This window comes from Acanthaster planci, linkage group LG01 (genome assembly GCF_054643075.1).
Source record: "Acanthaster planci isolate LZ-2023a linkage group LG01, COTS_SCS, whole genome shotgun sequence".
In the NCBI taxonomy this organism is placed as follows: Eukaryota; Metazoa; Echinodermata; class Asteroidea; order Valvatida; family Acanthasteridae; genus Acanthaster; species Acanthaster planci.
The window spans coordinates 31934678-31953204 of NC_141777.1; the positions used below are offsets into that span (position 1 = coordinate 31934678).

Genomic DNA, 18527 nt, shown 5'->3' on the forward strand with positions numbered 1-18527 from the left:
TAGTGCTATTTGTCTAGGAGAATGAATTCACTGGCGTCTTTTCGGACATGATTGACCACCGTCCCTGAGAATCTAACACCGTCTTGACGCTTTGTCGTCCGTGCAAGGTCATCAAGCAAACGAAGTCGTTACCCTGATGAACGAGGGAACAAACAATGGAGTTCGTCCCGATCTTCGCGTTAAGTGGTTTCGGACGACCTAGCACATCGAATGAGACAGCTTTCAAAATAAGGACTTCGTATCCATCGCCTGACCAACCCTGACCAAGTTTGGCCTCGATTAAGAGGCGGCATCGTACCCGAAGATCAGGACCTGACTGCTAAGGTTCCTCCGCATGGAACAGAGAGAGAAAGCCCGGATTTGATTGCAGTTTTGTCAGCTCCCAGGATGAGACTCATTCCCATTATTAATCAGCAACCGCTGGTCAATACGGAAATAAAGCTTTATATCCCTCAACAAAATCTCGTACCGTTGACGGTTGAATCCCCTGTAGACTGCTCTTATAGGAGATCTCTGTGTTTATAGGTTTACTTGTTGATATTTGAAATTCCTGAGCGCTATTTTCAATTGATCAAGTTTCCCAAAAAGAGAGAAGCCAAATGCGCACTCCAATCATCTCCAGCGGACTTTTGCAATATGGGATAGTATTTACGCCTTTTCCTGAAAGCGTTTGGGAATGTGGTCAAATACCTTTAACTACTTCTAAACTGAAAACTCGATGCCTCAGAAATCTCGGGATAAACATACCTTTTTTTGTCAGCAACTAACGCGTAAATATGACTACGTAAGCAATGTTATTACTAGGTTGATATGTAAAAATTAAACACACTGGAAGTTATTATATCATCACTAAACCCAAATAATTATTATGTATATGTATACGTTAAACTTTGTGTGTTGAATAATATCCAAACCTCTTTAAATGCCATCCTGCGATTTCACAAGAAACCGTGGTAGATAAAACTGTCTTTGGTTACACTGCTTCTCTGTCCTCAAAACCTTTTGGCGATCACAGTATGAAAGTCGGGAAAACATCTTGTTTACCGACAGCCTCAATTTGTTAACTTGGACTTTATTGATTCCCCCCTGTGCCAGTTTATGTGGCAGTGATGATGGTAATACAATGATGCATACACAGCGGTCCATTAGCCGATAAGCTATCGTCCCATGGGGTGCCACGTAAGCGTCAACTGGCTTTTTGTGACGCATTTTGGGTATTTGGGACCTTTCCAAGCGCATCTCTTGTTTACACGGTTTTCAAACACGAAAAAAAAAAAGACATTATGATAAAAATTTAGGTCTGTATTTCATGGATTCATTTCCTCATTCAAACTCTCATAACATAAATTTTTCACTCTTCCCCCCCCCCCGAAACAGTGCTTTCAAAAGAATTCTAATTAAGGAGTTGAAAGTTAACAAAGATTACGTCCCAATGGGCCTCGAGCTGGACCAATAGAGGGCGCTATTTTCTTACCAACATAGGCTCCTTTGGTACTAACTGCGCATCGCTGGTTCACGAACGACCAGGAAATCCAAGTGTTGCAGTTGCATCGCTACCAGCAAAATGAATAATGATGAGGGGGCGCTTCTGCTTGAGGTGGATACCGTAAATGCTATGAGCATCTAAGCTTAATGTAAAACTGGCGAACAATTTATGCATTTATAAACTGATCACTTTTTAAAGTTTAAAACTTTTGAACACAAATATTATTGTTCATATTCTCAACCATTTTCTCTAGAATGTGATAAGCTAAGTCACATTCTAAGAAATTAAGTGATCATGTATATGTACGATGCTAAGGTAATAATGCGCCCTCTGTCGTTCACTTACGGAGTCCATGCAACAGTTTTAATGCCGGTTACAACTATGACTTGGCTTTTTTGTTACAAGAGTTTCCAACAGACCTTTTATATTGATCATTCCATGTTTGATTGCTTACAGTAATGTAGATGGCGCACAAACTTATATACAACCCATCAAGCGGAAACCAGAGAAGCACTGAACGGATACTTGGAATAGGATTTGAATAATGACACCCGTGCTAGTCATTTATATGACATAACGACTGCAGCTGCCTAATTTGGTTATCACGACCCATCTCCCCTTGCGTCTGTATCAGAGTGCCGTGCGGGAAGGGGCGAGGTTTAGTCATTTATGGGGGAGTCATCTATCAACCATCATGTTCGGTACACAGAGGTGACTTTGAATACTTGGCTTTGTTTAAAATGAAAACTCTTCTGCTTTATCCAGAAATGGTACTGTCTGAAAGAGGCCTTCAGACATTATTCCAACAATAATACTTTCAAACACGTACAATTTAAGCATCTCTGATGCCTAGGATTGAAGGCATTCACAGACGCACAAATTTCTCGCGTTCTTTTGTTAAGAATCACGCAACGACGGAGACCCAGCCCTTCAGAATTCCATATTATAACAAAGATACACTGGAGAGGTTCGTAAGAAGAAACGTTTGTGGTCGGCCAATTTAGATTACGTGGAACCGTAAGGCTGGTCGGTATTTTGGTTTAATCCAAGCGGTTGTCTCTGTTCGGTGCCTTCTGCCTTGGCATGAAAGTGGACACCAATCTAGTCATGCGCATTTGATCTCTTTCTGCGTGGAAAGAGATTGCAGCATTGGAATGCCGTCTGTGGAACTAGAAATCGTACAACGAAGGCCTTTCAAGTTATTTCCATGTGAAAAATGAGATGCGGATAAGCATTACGATTTTCAAAGGAGAATAACTCAAAGGATACACTGAAGAAATGCATGAATTATTTGGTCGTTTCCGTCACACATTTCTTGAGAGTAAATTAAAAATGCTTCCAGCTGTATTTTTTAAGAAGGTTATACTCTACAATGCACACAAAACTGAACAGATTTAAAGATCAAGGGCTCTACAATCGGAAAACCTCTTATCGTGATGCTGCCTGCTCTGGGAGACAGGAAATCATTTTGTTACTGAATAGTTTTGTTTGTTCATCGTGTTTATAGAAGTGGTCGCTAAGGGGAGACAGTCCTTGATCGAAGCACACTGCAAACAAGACAAAAAAGCCTTCGGATTCGTTTCTCTGGGTACACTCTGACCATACACTGACCATCTTGTTTTTGCTTACACAGGTCTTGAAAATCCCCTGTAAACGGATTCTCGTTAAGGCTGTGCTATATTATTCAGGGCTGCAGGATCATGCATGCCTCGAATCTTCAGAGACATATTTTGCTGACAGGTGTCTTTGGGTTCTGCTGAGTTAAGGACTTGAGCACGCGAAGTAAATGTACGACGTTTCACAACATTCGCTTAACTGCTGCTCTCGACTCACCAGAACATTCATATTTTAGGCCTACTCAGAACTGTAGGCGTAGTATCTATATGAGAACAGGCTAAATTTCTTGATTGGGGCCCGTATCCTGATCTTTGCTGGAAATACGGGCGTTTCACAATAGTGCACCTGTCGACCTTGTCCAAATGCGCATTTGGTCGACAGATTTCGGGCATTATGATTGGCCAACGCGTTGCAAACTCTTGGAGGCGCACTATTTTGAAACGCCCATATTGGTCACACTTAAATGTGGTAAGTGCGTCAGTACAACGCATCATACAGCAAATAATACTTTCAGGCGAACGTTTCTGTGACTTTTTGTTCAAAGTAGTAAACGACCTACTATCTTCTGAACAATGAGCGTTCATTAATTGCCCTTGGATTTACTGGATCTTTTTTCAGTGTAAGTAAGATTCATACTATGTGTTTTAATGAATGATGGGACTTTTTAACATTTCACTAACATGCAATAACAAGTGAAGGTTCGAACTCGGTCTGACCCAAATGGGAATTTACAACTGTGGTGCAATGCATATGCAAAAACCACCCGTCTTTAACTTGGGCGATTGTCTCATCAAATGTTTTGTGACGCCAAGTTCGACCTCTTATCCGAACTGGCCTTGAAAGGCCAAAGCTAATGATCCCGAAAGAGCATATTAAAACTTGACGTCTTGTTCCGTGTGTCCTCCAGTCTTATTGCACACATTGGACCCGAGTGACGTCACAGCTTGGCTACTGACAATGAAACTGGAGAGTGGGCTTGAAATAGTATGCCTCCAAATTCAAGAGTGTGAACGAAACTTGATATCTTATTGATGTGAATACCATGCCCTGAACTTCTGCGCCAGAATTGTGCTTTACTGTGTTCTTTCAGGATTGTGATGAGTGTTTGTCCTTTCAGGTATGTACGTAACACCTGCTTGGTAGCCTTCAACTATAAAGCTATTGTGATATGTATAATACCCTGTCTATAAGGTATCTTACTTCGAATTATCTGGTATGCGCTAGGAGTATTCGAGATAATCAAGGAATGATAATCTCCCCTTTGATAGATTTGGATGCCAATGCACTTTTTTGTTTCTGTTACTTTTGCATGAGTCGTACAAGATAATATATCTGGTGTAATTTTCCTGGTGAAACATTCTGAATCTTCCATTCCATAGCATAATTAGAGTCTAGAGAAATACACCTCTCCTAATTAAAATAGGAAAGTTTGTGAATCATTTACAACAGATTAGGCCGAAACACCATTGAACTAAAACGGGATTTAGTGCATGTGGCGTTAAACGTTTTTCAACTATGGTGAACTATTCTCTGAAACAGTAAACATTACGAAATGGAGCTATTTATGTATAGTGGCAACCTGCTGCGCGTGCGTATGAACGTCACGTAAACGGCCTTTTTCACACAGACCATGTTCTGTTTCAGGTTATCAGGCAAAGTTCAAGCTTGAGCAGTCACATGAAACAGGTGATGCCATCAACTTCGACACACCGTAATATCTCAATAAAATACATGAATATATCTGAAAAAGTATGCATTTTTTCACAAGTGGGGCTTATACCATTTCATCTGATGGTGAAATGTTTTAATGGGCGTCTTTGCCATAAAGTCCGCGTGGATAGAATTTGACGCCATCCCGGACGCAGACATTTTGCATCCACGTACATGCTTGTAGAACATTCAAAATTAGATAGAATGAATGTCGAATTACGTATACTCTTAAATGAAACGCGCATTGGGTACCACCTTAATCCGATTTAAAAAGTCACGGCAAATATATGAGCGCATACGCGCACGCAAATAATACTGTTTGTGAGTCACTTTTTAAGTTATCGGCTCTGTTGATAAATATGCAAATACCTGTACAAAAGCCGTGCAAAATTTCGAGCTTTCCATAAGCATCATTTGTACATGAACCAACGCTCTATAGTTTTATAATGAGCCTACGTAGTGAGTCAGCCCTCGGTCTCGCGCTCGCGTACAGACGCTCTCGAATGACCTCATAATGCATATCATTTGTGCAAGTGCTGTTGGAATACCGAACTGGCCTATTGTTGTTGCTAGGTGTCCATGGTCATCATGACAACCACTGAGAATATAATATCAAACCAGTGCTCTGAAATATGTGATTGCCGAGCTTTCGGTAACTGAGTACCTTCTTCAGGGCAAGCAGATTCAGTTCACCCTGCTTGCCCTGAAGAAGGTACTCAGTTACCGAAAGCTCGGCAATCACATATTTCAGAGCACTGATTTGATATCATATTCTCGTCAGTATTCTGATCACGGCGCTACGCAGCCCTTCCATATTTCTCATGACAACCACTGATCTCCACTTAAAACGCAAAACTGTCAACAAACACAACATTTCACAAAAGCTGTATTCTTCATAGAGCTTCATAGCTCTTAGGTTTTCATTTGTCTTCTGTATTCCGTAAGCCTACCTGAGGCACAGGCCGATCAGAGTGTATCATTTTCTGCAAAATGTAAGATATTTTCTTTCTTCATCGATTTCTCAAAAACGTGATGATTTTGTTCGCAGTCTTACGTTTCCATTTTGCCTTATTTACGTATCAAACATAGAAAGTGATTTTTCTTCATTCATATTGATTTGCCTACATTTAACTGCAGCTCTTTTCTGAGATAAAACAGTTTGTCTGCAGTTACACAAAATACATTTTAATCAATAATCACTTAATTTATATTATCATGTTTTTTCGCTCAAACACAACTGATGATGAAAATTCTAAAATCAACAATGAGCAAGAAATAAGTATGACCAAATCAGTACAGTCCCCGAAGAGACGTGCAACTATTACGCTCAATAATGCCATTTTACCTATCATCTTCCCAAAGTCTATTCACAAACCTTCAGCAGTTTGGCTTCATTGTCATTCAATATTAGAAATCGGCCTTGGCTGTTGTGATGGGATGCTTATAGCATGAAAATCATCGGTCTGAAGTTTCGATTCCAGAAAAACACATTTCCAAGGCAAAGATTTGTCGTTTCGTAGCACTTTCCAGAGGACTTGTTAGCTTGTTGTGGCGTTGGCTACCTTGCACAATTACAGCCTCAGCTTTCACCTTAAGTCGACGGGAAGTTTCACTAGTATTGTTATATTCTAAAAAAAACAGACATGGAACTGCCGATGGGGAATCCCCCAAATAATATTGTACATGTAAAAAAAATAGACATACCCTTTAAGCATGCTGGAGTTATGAGGTAAATTGCGGTGAAAAAGGCCAAGACTCTCCACTTAACGCCTTCAGACGCGCGCAGAAACTTTGGGGGGAATGGTGGAACCAACAATGTGTGATCGTTTGACCTAGACCCACAATTATCAAGGCACCCTCGACCGTCTCGATCATGTTGTATGTGTGGTCGAAGTGTACAAGATTATAAATCTTCACTGCATCTCGGTATTTTGATGCAAGATGCACACTACTGTATTTTGCAAAAATAACACACAATTTTAGGTGTCATCTACATCCCCTAACCAGCATCATCCCTTAAAGTTGCATAGAAGAGTTAATACATAGATTTTGGATCCGAAGAAGATCCGGTGGCGTTACACAGAGCACAATTCGAAGGACTACAAAGTACCGGAGTTCTTATTTCTTACTGTAAGACGCATCTCGCACTGTGACCGTAAGATTAATGAGTTGGATTTCAGGCTGAGTTATGTTGACTCCGCTGGAGACAAACTGTATCAAATACCTTCTCAAAATGAGGTAAGACGGAAGTGTCCAATGACGACAAGCTAACAAATCCTTCCAGTCTCCCTTGGAAACCGAACCCTAAATCACCAAGGGCGCACTAGGACTTGAAACGGTTCATGTCGAATGCAGCAACCCGGCCCATTGAAGGCGCTTGACATAGGCCTATAAACAGACGTGCTCTTTTTTTGCGGCGGGTAAACTTTGCTTATACTATAGTGGCCGCAGAACCATATGCTGGTGTGACGAGATGTCTCGGCCGCCTTTCCCCGGCATCGACATTTTGCAAGCAAATCCCCTTGAAGTAGTCACGGTTATCAGGACTACAAGGAGACTATCTGGGAAAGCTTCCCATTTGCGTCCCAATGTCGCGCGGAGTGTGAGCCTGCTAGTTTGTCTGAAGGGGTTGTTATATACAAAAAGGTCAATTTACGACCGATTTTACGATCATGATATCTAAGTCTCGTTTTCACGAGGATTTAATGCAGTTTCATTTTCACTAGCTGCGGCCCAACTCACACATTGCTGAACTGATATGCAAACCACCTTTGTATATGATATTTATATGTAGGCTCGAAGCAGTAGCACACCCAGGATTTTCATTGGGGGGGGGGGTTCGGACCGGAATCCCCCCGGTCATGATGCTCAAGCTCTCCCTCCCCCCCTCCGGTTGCACCAAAGGGAACGTGAAGAGCATCCTTCCCGCCTTGTACGGCTATATCCAAGCTAGTATTTCAGATATGGGCTTGTACTGCATCTTCGTTTTTCAGAAAGCAAGAAACAAACAAACAAACAAACAAAACAAAACAAACGAATTCTGCCAGCCCCCTCCCCTTGGGTGCGCCACTGGCTTGAAGAATTTGAAGTGTTTAAAATGTGAACAGCATCCTTCCCACCTTTGTTCTCAACACATCAAACTTCTGATTGAAAAAAAAAAAGTTGTCGTTGATCTTTCTCCCGACAGGGTCACTGGTTCAGGTGGTCGACGGGAAACCAGCGTCTAACTCTCCTCCAGCAGACAAATCATTACGCGACAGCCGACGGAAGACCATGGGCAAAACAGGTTTTGCATAAACGTCGCTACACTGAATGATGCTTTATAGGCCAATGGCGTGGCCTGGAATGAGGTTTGAGTTATAGTCGGCTGACACTGGACCAGTCAAATTTCGCTTTCCGTTAATACCAAAAGCCTATAGGACTATAATAGGAAATTACTGCACTGCTAAGCCCACCTATCACTGGGGAATATTATGTGAAAGTTAAACTCTGTAAATGTTAAATGAAGTACATGTATAAATTTTCCAATCATTGCTCAGGGTTGCTAAGTCGCCCCATAGTGAACTAGGGCCTCGTTAAAGATATAATTTAAGGGGGAGAAGATACTATAAATCCAATGAAACAAGTGACATTTCACGCGGTTTGTTTTTAAGTTGCCCAAGGAGAACTGTAACTGGAGCCTACAGCTGCCATTCACAAACACGATTGGACAGATAACTCTTCCTGAATGGGCGTCTCTGGCCTGAATTAGCGAGAAACCTCACCGCTAATTACAACTGCTGCAGACGGGGTTTTTTTGAAATAGGATCTTCATCATTTAGGATTCGAGCAACACAAGACAACTTCTGATTAGTTTTTGGCCCATTAACAATGCACTAACACGATGTATTCCATATGTCATCTGATTAGTGCAACGCGAGTCATATAAATTTGCCACCCGAAGCCAGGCCTCTGAGGATTTTTGTTCACACTTCTCGGGCTTTGTTATGACACCTAACGCCATTTGTTCATCAGCAAGTTCCACGCCTGTGAAAAATAAATTGTCCATTAAAGAGAGTGCCGAGGATCCATCACATCGACTTCAATCACTGTAAGGTCTCCTAAGAGCAAAATCAGTTTCGAGTTTACGTTACATTGTAATTCTCTTGTTTTATCTACGTCAAGCGGGATGATCCAATCTAAGACGATTGTGTGCATGCAAAGTGATTATGGGGCGGCATGGTACTAAGGGTCATCCTTTTATGAAACAGAAAACTCACTTCCTTTTCGCTACTATTCCCGTCAATTACTGCTCAGCTACGAGATTGACTCACTTAATTAACCCTGTACATGTATCAGGTGCAACCTTTAAGCCCATGATGTTATCGTGAGGTGAGAGACTTTTCGGGGGGGGGTTGTTTGTGCTTGCGTTTTGTTTTGTTTTTTGTTTCAGACTGTTTTGTTTTGTCTAAACACGAGATTGCATTATTTTGTTTGGCCTTTTAACTGATTCAGTGCACGTAATGCAGTCCTACACAATTGATTCATTTGAATTTCAACCATTTGGGGATAATTTTCCCCCAATATAAATGTAATGCATTTGCCTGTTTTTCAACAGTTAATTGAGTTGATTTGATTAATAACACTGCACTGAAACAGGTACCACGCGGTCAAAGCATGCCCGCACATTTCACATCACTTACGAACAAAACCCACCTTTTTTAGCAGTGCAGTTCAATATCTACAAGCTGTATAGTGGATTCTCTTGACAAGCTCAGGTAAGCTTTGATTCATTAAATCTAAATCACAAGATTCCATCTTTCAAAGTCAAACACAGAAATTGGTGGAAGCGTGGCTTGCTGCGACCGTGCAGCGAGGCGAAACAACGAATCGACGAAAGGCTTAACGGCAAACACGATATTAAATTTTTGAAATCGCTGCAGTCCTGACGCGACCTCGGATTTCATAGAGGGGAAAGCACTTCTCTTCGCATTTGACAGGAAGTTGGCTGCCGATGTATTCTCCAAAACTGTCAGTAATAACCTTTAGACTTGGGCCCTTTTCATGTATTATGCATGAAGGAGCGTTCGTGAATGCTTATGCTAAACCAGCAAGTATAGTTTTGTAATTTAGCTCCAACATATGCGGGCATTTTTCTTATCATTTAATCGCAAAGATTATACTTTCATTCCTGGGTAGTAAATCTCACCCAAAATCCGTGGTTGTATCGTCTGATGGCGCAGGAAGCGCGTGGCTCCTTAAATCAACTTTTCTTGGGTTGTCTTGTCCACTCGTTATCTCTTGAATATAAATCCGTTTCTGTTTGCCTTAAAACTCCGTCACGAGCTACACTTTTGGCTCATTCTTTGGTTCATAATGTCTGCAAGAATTCTAACACGAACTAGCTTCGGCTGTAGAATAGCACTTGCGCCAATCGAAGACTCCGGTTAGACGCGCGCACGTTTAGTCAGAGCCACAGTTACCAATTGATTCGGACATGGCCATACTGAGAGGTAACCCGCCACAACATACACAAATAGAGGGTCAACAGAGCATTGGACGAAGGACCTTCTTGTAGAAACTTTAATGGTGCAGTAACGGGTGCAAAAATTTTTGGAGACAATATTTGTATTCTATAAATTCACCCTGTCCTTTGCATGAGCTCTTCAGGATTTTTACAGATCTTTTTGGTCAATCAGACTGATTGATACAGTACTTACAAGATGTAAACTTTGCAGGGCAGACTGTTTTAGCCAAGTGATTGAACCATTTAATACCGCATCTCCAGTTTGCAACATGACTTTGTTACTCCCTGACTGAACTGCACTTCGAGGTGACCATGCGGGGCGGCGTTTACTACCCCAGCCAAGCCTGGAGAATTAGCGGCCATTGCTGTAAACATATTCGGCACTTAGGAGACGTCTATCACTTCATGATGAAGTCCAGTGGGACCTCACTAATAGTCTTCACCGAATCTCAGAACAATGCTGTGTTTAACGCCTTGAACAACCAGTGTTACTCTCAAGGGTTTGGTGACCGCTCGAGGCACTGGAATTCACTCACATCTCCCCATACGGAATGCCACAAAAGGCACTTTTCATGAGACAAACATCAACATGAGAATGCTTAGGTTCATTTTGATTAAAAAGACACCTATTGCAAATTTCATCGCTCTAAAGAACGAGAAATGCCTCGTGACATACAGAGGTGGTGATCCATGACATATCCCAGCGCAGGATTGTTGATTGAAGGAAACTTCATATAACATGCTTGCGGGAATTAACATGCAGTCTACCTTCACCGTTGCGATAGGGGAAAGGACTGATTGAAATGGCCGTAGGGCGTATTCACGCTTTTTGGCGCCAAGTCATTCGCAAAAGTCACCGCTCTACGTGTTCGAGTCCGATATGTCTGGCAAGTATGGGTTAAACTGAATTAGCTGTTCTCCCCAGTGAATCTTTGACGTCGCATTAAGCAGCCCAGGTACTAAGGAGGGGGAGGGAGATGGGATGCCCCCTGGGGCACATTTCAGAGACCTGAAAAGCCAAAGAATGCTGGAAAGCGGGACATCATTAAGGGATGGGTTAATAGTGCTCATGGTGGGTGTGCCCCTCGGAAAGTTAAACTACTTGGGACGTGGGTGGTTGACGTGAACGAATTCTTGCCTGCACATTGGTGTGGCGGTTGTCATGTGTTTAAGGGTTTCTTTTATCTACACGACTATCACTTATTAAAGATAGGCCTATATACTGTTATTTTCTGAACCTGAATCTGCTGGCTCATTTTTAAGCTATGTATGTGACTCTTGTTGCGCTGTTATCGCTATCAGAAACATTCTTAACTATGTACATCATCAAAATGAACAGTGGCGTAAATTCTTGCCGGAGAGTGGACACTGAAAGTCAGAAACAACCCCCAAATCTGCTCTTTTTTCTGAACACTAAAATGTGTGGGTGTGTGGGTGTATGGGGAGAAATTAAAGTACGGTCCCCTCGTTGTGGTCAAAAAGCGGGGATAGGACCTCATCCTCATACAGTAAATGCGACACACATACTGGCCAGTAATTGCTGAACATATCCCGAGCACGTAGTTTAACACCAAGCTTTACGGTGCTGTCACACAATATCGTATCAGTCCTCAGGCTGTGTACAAATTACGTGCACGGCTAGGGCTGGGGATAACACGGTCCCTAGCGCCTGCCAAACCTGTCGGCCGTAACCAACTAATGCTAAATGAAGTGAAGCAACACTCTTAACTTCTATATGGACCTCATGCATGTATGTATGACGTCGGGTTAAAGGGTATTCCTTTCTTGCTCTGGGATACGCTCGAGTAAACTTTTTGTGCATTCATTGTAACGATGATAAAATGAGACCCACTCTGCGAAAATGAGTTTTAAGTCGCCAGAGCCACTTTGGAGTAAAAGGCCCTTTAGAATAATTTTGCATAGTGTAAATCAATAGGAACCCACAGCACTTTTCACCATAGAGTATCCACTTTCATCAGGATGCCAAACTGAGTGATACATCAAAACAAAAAACTCAATTTGCTCTTTCCAATACAAATGAAAACTCAAAAGTGGCTCTGGTGACTTAAGACTCATTTTCACAGAGTGGGCCACAAATAACAAAGAACAGCATCTGAGACACCAGCAAAGCATGGCCCCCATTGGCTGGTCACTGTAAGGGTTTTTTTTGCTTAAACTGTGAACCCAGTGTATGTTCCCAGAAAATTTTCATCCTTTGGCCTGACGTCTTGAAGTAAAACAGCAAATCGACAAAGGAAAACAAATTTAGGACAACAAATTATCCAGATTCTGGAAATTTGGGCAATAAAATAACTTGAACAGTCAGGTTTCTCAGGGATGAAGTCCCCAAATACCCTTGAAATGGCAAAGCAATAACTGAAAATAGGGTCAAATGGGACAAATACGAAAGTGAAATTTCAAAGATTGCATTTTAAAACTACATTGCTAGATCCTTTCAATGGAGAATACCTCTTCCCAAAGACGCGTATAAGGTTTCTGCATCGAATATTTTGGACTCGCTGGATGGATTAGCCTAAAGGCATCCTTTTTATATAGCATATGGTTCCCATATCGTTTTGAACTGGGGGGGGTGTCAAAAAGAAAATCCACGCTGCTGCCATAGATGACTGAATAAACCAGACAAAGTGCACTATGTATTCACTGAAAAAGCTGGGGTGTTAACCCAGTGTTATCAGAGGATCACACCAACCTTTTTCATGGGTGTTACAAATTTTGGTGTTATTTGGTGTTACTTTTAACACCCTACGGTGCATTGCAACACTTACAGGTGTGCAAAGTAACACCAGCGGTGTTAAGAGTAACACCCTGTGGTGTGGTCATCTGATAACACCAAAAGGTATTGATTTTAACACCAGAGTTTTACAGTGTATTTTTCACTTGTTTTTATAGTTTGAGCACCATGAGTGTCATTGTTTCTAGCTGAGTATAGAGAAATATTTTACAATACCTCGCTGGAGCCAGTGTCAAGACACCTGTACGGTGTTCGTGTGCGCAGTCTGTATATGTAAATGATGCACGTTTCGGTTTTCCCTATGGCGTTTCGTACATGTCCCTGCGTTGATGTTTGGGTGAAATTGTATATTTTTTCACTGTTTTTTTAAAGTCATCACAACCTACTGTTTTTTATAGGTAAGGTCCTCTCGGCAGGGTCAGCAGAAAAAAGGCTTTTTCGAGGTTGGAGCCAAAAATAGCGTCGGTCGGAAAAGAGAACCATAATAGAGAATTTAAAGAGGGTGCCGTAGTTTAAAAACTTCACATTCCAACCTCCATGTAGTGTATGGTGTATTCTTTCGTCTTCAGTCATCTGTGAGGCGACCGACCTTTGCGGCTTCGATAGAGGAACACTTATTTGATGTAATTTTCTCAATTATGTCACGATGCTTAACCGTAGTTACTGATCAACCTTACCCCTGGTGTGATGGGAATGTGGCATAAACGTTTTGCCGAGACAACGCGCCGGTTATATGCATGGCCGCGTCGCGCGTATCGGTAATGACGCCAACTTAATTGTTGAAAACTTACCAGTGTTCGACCTTACATTTTCTCGTCCATGAAGAATCCGCACTCTGCCAAGCGATTGATGTGCATGTACAAATTCTCCAGTGCTTTGACCATTGACCCGCACAATGCCCCGAGATACAACACCTATGTTGCATTTCAATTTTGCCTCTTCTCGGTGTTTTATAACTTGTTTTCCCGCCTCGTTGCGCATGCGCCAGACGGGTATTGCTTAGCAGATGAAGGTTTGTTAAAATTCTATGACTTGTGCTCATGGGGCTTTGCTTTACAGACACGATCAGCCGTGTGATGCCCCAGGGAGTCAAACGCCTTAGAGAATCATCCAAAAGTCGTAGCTGATTGAACCCTTATCATTAGGAGTGCTAAGATCTTGTTAGAGCCCCTTAAGCGCACTGCAGGTCGTATTAAACGCGAAAAAAACTTGATGCGTTGGTCTCGTACAGAGATACTTTCTGTTTTTATTCATTAGGCCTAATCACGATGTGGTTATACACATGGAACTCAAGGCGAAGTAGAATTGGATTTAATCACACGTTGGCCATACTGAATTGAAAGCGAGGTTACCTTTTTATTTGGGCAGGTGAGAATAAAAATGAAAGCACTTTGATAAAACATCACTGCAAACTAATGTCAATTATGGCGATGAATGATTTAAAATTTGTGATTTATTATAATTATCTGAATGTCTGAAGCCACATTAAAGAAAAAACATAAAAGAAAACCTAAAACAGTCTTGCACGTACCAACCCTTGTAGCAGACTGGGGGGATTCGGTGAACGTGATAAATATGGCTTTCTTGTGAATAAGATCTATTGAGCGTGCAGGGTTTTAAATGCAACTTCTGGAATGCGTTAAACAACACTTATACAACAGATTATACGTGTTTCTCACCTGGCTTGGCGGAGTTCTTGGTTTTAATAGCTCGCGTGCATATTTACACATTTAGTTATACACCAAGCTAACGTACCGTATTTCGTCAGCGTTATATATTTACACGTTCACTTACGATGCAAGGCCAAGTTAGGGATATAGAATTAGAAGACATTTGAATAGACATTCTTAAATGTACTTTCCCTATTATAATTTTACTTGATTTTTATAATTAATTTTGATTTTTTTCAAATAAAAAGTTCAACGTCAGAAGAATATTCATGAATCATGAGGGAAATGCATCAAGCAAAACCGGTCCTGAAATTGTTATAAGGTTGATTGTAACTGAAAGGCTCTTGTGTGAATATTTCACAGGAAAGAGTGTTTTTTTTGTTTTAAATATAACCCACACATTGTCGATGATTCAGATTAAGAGGACTCAACAAACATGGGCCAATTAAATGCTGCATTCGAAACCAAACTGTGACTTGAATTCAACCGGACCCCCATTCACGAACTGAGGGTCTTCAGACGAAAAGGCCATTCAATTACACACGAATACTCCTGTCTTTTTGCCAACAAAGCTTGGTAATCCTCCCAACCGGGGTTCAACGTTACCCATTATTAACAGACTAGCAGTATCTTTTAGTCTTATTTGCTAATTGGTTTGGTGTTAGGATTTCACAGGAAATCACTGGGGATCAAACCATTTTCTTGGGGGAATACATTGTAACAGCAATACATTGCTTTATTTTTAGGTCAAGTCATTTCCGATAAATTTTGACACGGTTGTACGCGGATTATTATTTTTGTGGGGCATGTAATACTTAAGAACACCAACCAACCCAAAGCTCAACATTTTTTGTACACTATGAGACAACGTTGACAGGTCTCTTAAATTTTTCAAAGGAGAGAGAACGTTTGAGACTTGGATATTGATCAATAACACGAACACGTCACAGATGATATTAGAGATTTTCACTTCAGTCAACCAATAATATCTGAGGTACCTGAAGTTACGTGTTGAATGGGAAACAATTTTTTGTAACTGCAAAGCTTGAATTCATGAGTCGCTGTCTAACGACTGCGGAAGTGTGCCATTCTCCAGTGTTGCATCGGTGCCAATAAAGGCACTAGCTCACGTGTGTTAATCCACTTTATGCCGGATCTATTCATACAAATCAAATCAGAGGTGTCAACGATCAAGGGATTTGCTCGGCAGAAATGAGAATGGCACCAATTACCATCTGTGAAATTCAATTCCATTTGATATTACACGATACTGTGCAGCACCCCGGCCTTTCCAAAGCCTGACAAATAATGGAGCCGAAAGCCTTAGGTGATCTTTGGCATTTTTAAAAGGAAGAAGGTATGAAGTTTGGCTTTTTTTTTCATTCATTCGAAGTAAAAGCCAGAGGTGTCGGATATATTGGTAATGAGATTTTCCGATCGTGGAGGCGTATAAGTCTAGCTGTGTCGTCTGACGTGGGCAAGCTTGTGGTCAACGCTGATTTTTCGTGCGTGAGGTAGAAACTGCGAAACCTGAGAGTTACAGTAGGGGTTCGTTCATGGCACTGAGGCAGAGTGGAAAAAAAGCAAAATCTAGTTGAAAGCGAAAAACGTGTGCACTGAATGGGTTTCTACAAACAACGAAATGATAGGGTGCAACGCCAAGAGCCAAAATAATTCCATACGCGACGAACGGGTGCAAAATGATGAGTGTGTTTGGCGCAATCAGTCTGTCTGGGCTTTCGCTCGATCCGTTGTGCGATCTGTCTATCATGCAGCACAATTCGCTGATAATTCCGCCGTCAGCCGATTGACTTTTCTTTCAAATTCACGGTCGTGAAAGACTGTTTCAAAAGGGGAGGTAAAGCTGAAGATGCCATATCGACTAATGGTGCAACACAATTCCGCAATCGTGCTGATCGACCGGATTGCGCCCAACAGCGCAGTCGGTAGCTGCATGGCAGGGCCAAACGTTTTGGGAGAAACATGTTGAATACGTCGGGGCTCTTTTTTGCCAAAGATAATGTTGAAAACCCCCATTACTGACGACAAAAAGGCCAAGAAGCTATCAACGTTTACCAGCAGCCTTCGCTTGTCATGCTTGTGCACTTTCCCTCATTGATAAATCAGTCCTAGTTGTGTCGGTTTTCGTAATCACATGGCCGGCATGACGTTAAGTTAAATGTGTCAGTCTGTAAGTGATCTGTATCTTGACACCAGCGATAACACGGCGTCCCAAACACGGGCGAGTCCAGGACTGGGTTCTTCCCGAAGAAACTGTCGTTTGGCAGCTGGAAATGACGCGATTAAAGGCGGGAATTGGGATACTGGATGAACATTCTTGACAGCAAAAACTTGCCGCCGGAAATCTGAACGAACATAGTTCAAAGTCCAACGCACCCAACCAAACTAAGGCAACGCAATTCCAGGCACGTACGGACATTCGTTAACTACAATGATTTTATTCTCAGTACCTGTTTGACTCTGGGCAATTACTGAGATCTGTTTCATATGCACTAACAGACAATATTGAGGCAGGAACTTACAAATCATCGGTACTACAGTAAATAAGGGTTTTTTTTTTCTTTTAACTGATTGGTCGTGGAGGTGGCGCCAAGCAGGTTGCGTTATGCTAGTTAATAATCGGGGACCACTCTGTGTTCTCAAAGTTGTTCAATATCATCGTGATTAAAGTTACAAGACTTTCGCCGGAACTGCATCCCAGCAAGGACATTAAGTTTAATGTCAGTGAAGGTTGCTAAGAAAATAAGAAATGATCAACCTATCCGAATATCGATGTGGAGTTCCATTGATAGGTATTGTACGGACAAAGCTTTTATGTACTGTAGGTGTGCATTCCGTCAGAGCACCGGTGCCCGTAGCTCCTGCGTGGAGTGACTTCAAAGGTAAAGTCCATTCTACAGTCATCCACAAAGTAAATGACAAAAATTATTGTTGAAAGCAAACGTGGTTTAAAGATGGTATGGGACTAAACTTCCAATGAAATTATTCGTTCTGGAAAGAAGAAATTTTGAAGAAACAATGAAAGATCGCCATTTGCAAGGGATGTGTCGGAAGACTGCGTGACATCGCGCGACAGCATACGACTGAACGTGAAAACGTATCCCAGACGCCGAATTCAGGCGCAATTGAGACTCAGCAACTTATGAACTGAAGTCGAAATCCTAGAATGTGGGGTTTTCTCGGAATACACAGTATTCACTGAGCTGGAACTTTATCAGGTTTGTTCCAAGACATCCTCCTATAAAACCTAGAGTGATTTTGTTTCCTCAAAGGAACATCATGCACAAATTACAAATGATGGACTGTAAAGTGTGTTTTAAAAAAATTAAACCGGGATGAATTTGTAAATATCTTGAACATGGCTAAATATTTTGGAAAGTGGCAAGCACCGTTTATTAACTAATACTCTTTCTCATGACACACACAAAAATCCAATTTTCTGTTACAGATGAAAAACGTTGCTTTATCGCAACGTGCTCCAAGAATCTGGGATGCTGGTCAAGGGACCACTGGCAAAGTCTTAGTCGTATGGGTAGATCTGCATCAAGGGGTTCGTGTCGCCTGTACTTCTTGTAAGGGTACTATTGGGTGTCCAATCAAACAATCTTGAGGAAGAAGATGGCAAATTCCTAGGCCATTTCTCCTGGCAGACAGGTGCGGGTCTGTTTGTAGCAACTCATGGTGAGCCCTGATGTTCGCATCTGATCTTGCCGTTCTTCGTCGGCCTGAGCGACCCTTATTGAAATTCAAGCTGGTTCCCTGTCT

General features: G+C 41.7%; 1 long non-coding RNA gene across 1 annotated transcript; it reads left to right on the forward strand.

Moving 5' to 3' along the window:
* Nucleotides 1-5497: 5497 nt before the first annotated feature.
* LOC147800669 (uncharacterized) lies at nucleotides 5498-8869 on the forward strand. The gene is made up of 2 exons (XR_015427307.1): nucleotides 5498-5805; nucleotides 8001-8869. It is a non-coding gene; the product is annotated as an uncharacterized LOC147800669 (long non-coding RNA).
* The last annotated feature ends 9658 nt before the right edge of the window (nucleotides 8870-18527 follow it).